This window comes from Ixodes scapularis, unplaced genomic scaffold (assembly GCF_016920785.2).
Source record: "Ixodes scapularis isolate PalLabHiFi unplaced genomic scaffold, ASM1692078v2 ptg000827l_1___fragment_1__unscaffolded, whole genome shotgun sequence".
NCBI classification, from domain to species: Eukaryota; Metazoa; Arthropoda; class Arachnida; order Ixodida; family Ixodidae; genus Ixodes; species Ixodes scapularis.
The window spans coordinates 689,565-692,159 of record NW_024610045.1 but is presented as its reverse complement, the minus strand read 5'-3'; the positions used below and the strand labels follow the sequence as shown (position 1 = coordinate 692,159).

Genomic DNA, 2,595 nt, shown 5'->3' with positions numbered 1-2,595 from the left:
CGTCACCGTCGGCGTAACCATGAGGTCACGTGACCCCGTTGACGTCACGTGGCCCCGTGAGGTCACGAAGGTAACGTGACGTCACGAGGGTCACGTGACCTCCCGATTTCGCCGACGGCCATGTCAACGCCGATGCCGTTGGGAGAAAGGAGTATCAGGCAGGTTGAGGAGGAGGGAGGAGGGGTATACCCTCCCCCCAGTAGCCTTCCCTCCTTCTCCTCAAGAGCTGCGCTCTAATTCGGCATTACAGGGAGTTGTAAACGACTTTCCATATATGGAAAGGTGTATAGACTGGATTCGGAAGGCCACGGAGTGGTTGCAGCTGTGCTCTTTCGCGCCGTTCGTTCAATAGTTACGTCCGCTTTCCATCGCTGTTGGAGGAGACGACACGGACGCGAAGACGTGATGCGCGGTTCTCCGCGCAGGCGCCGTCGTGCACCTCTCAAACCACTCGGAAAACGCTTGCGGGCTCGGTCGTCCTGGTTGTCGTGTTGTCTGCTAGATTACGACCATGCCGTGGGTGCGGGAGTTTAACCTTAGAGTTCTGCGGTCTCTTTCGTTTGGCCGCCTTGCGCATGCAACCTGTTCTCACATGCAGGTCTTGATTCCCTCCCTGGCTTTCTCAACTGGGCTGTCCATTTTATTTTTACGTGTAGAGCAATGTTTTGTCTTCTAATAACATCTGATGACGGCATGTGGAAAGTTTTGTTTAGCGGTCTTATGTCTTTGTTTGCACCCTCGCAATTCCAAAGGGTGATTTCCACCTCGCGCTTTACGGCAAACACCGAGATCTAGAAAAAACTTATGAAGCAATTTAGTAATAAAGCAAACAAGAAAGTCCCGCATCCGAATAACAAACTAGGTTGTTAAAGAGCAGCTCTAGTGGCACAGAATACGATCACAGTCGAAAAATTACATTAAAACAAAGCAGGGTGATTTTAGATAAGATCGACCGAAGGGTGGCAATCGACATTTTTAAGTCGACTGATGCTTTTATATGCTATTTTCTAGTGTCTGGTATAAACATAGTCAAACTTATTTTTGACCGGAAAAAAAATTAGGGGACAGGAAAAATCGTAAGGCATGAACAGGCGGACAGTTGCATTAACACGTACTGATGGAGGGGACACGTTTGAGAGTGTATAACTAAAACATTAGTATTAGGAGAATTCTAGTACTTTCTAGACGCAAAATATGGGTACAGTTTGGTTTTAATATAAAGTAATAATGAATATTTAAATTTTATTTATTTTTCTAAAAATTGCCGTATATGCCTGTTTGGATACAGCCCTCCAAAATTTAGACGCCTGTGTGGCATAAAATAAACAAATCATTATTATATAATTTGCAGATAGTATTCTACTTATAAATGGCTATTATATAAAGATAAAGAAGGTATTTGTGTGATACGATAGTGAGGATATATTTAGGCAAATATGGGAACAAAATCAAACAACGAGAACTTCCGATGCGAATAAAAAAAAACAAAAAACACACCACCTTCGATTTTTTTTATTTAATTTGGATACCCCTTTATACTGAATTTCCGCATTCATTTCTAATAAAAACATGTTTCATTGTTTGATTGAGAAAACAGAAAAACTCCCCAAAGTAGGGTCTTTTTTTCAAATTATGAATATAATGCAGTTAAACGCAAAGGCGCAAGCGAGCTGCACAAAAATAACGAAAATAATCCACGGAGAAGGGGAACAAGAGGGACAAACGACAAACACAAATCTCCAAACACAGCTAATCCCTTCACCAGGGAGTATTTTTGTCATTCTTGTCGAGCTCGTTCCATCTTTGCATTTAATTGCATTATAATCCTAACCTTAAAATTGCAAGTTTCACCATTCTTGGTGTTAGACTCTTTGCAGCTGATAAAATTCGTTTGCCCTATTGATGTCTAACCCCTGGTTAGCTCAGCTGGTAGAGCGCTCCACCTGCAATGGAGAGGTCCCGGGTTCGATACCCGGAGCAGGCGGATTGTTTCGGTCGCGCACAAGTCACCTAGCGGTGTTTGGAGATTTGTGTTTGTCCTTTGTCCATCTTGTTCCCCTTCTCAAGGGAATATTTTCGTCATCCTTTTTCAAAGCCTACACTTAGCAGTGCCTTATACAAGAAGTGACTCTGAGTTCTAGTTTTGTGAAACTTGTGGGATCTTGTCAGCACCCATCTGGTCGACAACCGGACGCCGGCGCCTGGGGACTCGTTTCCTGTCTCCTCCATGGCGCCTATGAAGTTTGGTGTCCGTGTGCCTCCTCCCTCGTGACCCATGTTGAACACATTACCGGGGTCGGTGGCGCACGTCCTAGGACCCCCTTCCCGGACAGGGAGCTCCAGCGAGAGACCGCCCACGAGGGGAGACAAGAGGCTCCCCTCGTGGTCTTGTGCGCGGCAAGTTGGGACGACACACGACTGGAGATGAGAAGTAGGGACGCTTGCGCGGGAAAAGGGCCACGACGGAAGTTCGCAGTGGTGGCGACCGCGACGTCGGCTCGGGCGACGGCTCGCTTGCACCTCGCCTGCATGGTGCGGATTTTGACCCCAAATTCGACCATCGACGGCGACGTCCACAGGATACGGTGTGGAATA

The 2,595-nt window shown here is 46.5% G+C and overlaps 1 non-coding gene across 1 annotated transcript; it reads left to right on the top strand.

Annotated features, from left to right (window-relative positions):
- The first annotated feature begins 1,911 nt into the window (after positions 1-1,911).
- Positions 1,912-1,984, top strand: Trnaa-ugc. The gene has a single exon. It is a non-coding gene; the product is annotated as a tRNA-Ala (tRNA).
- Positions 1,985-2,595: the final 611 nt, after the last annotated feature.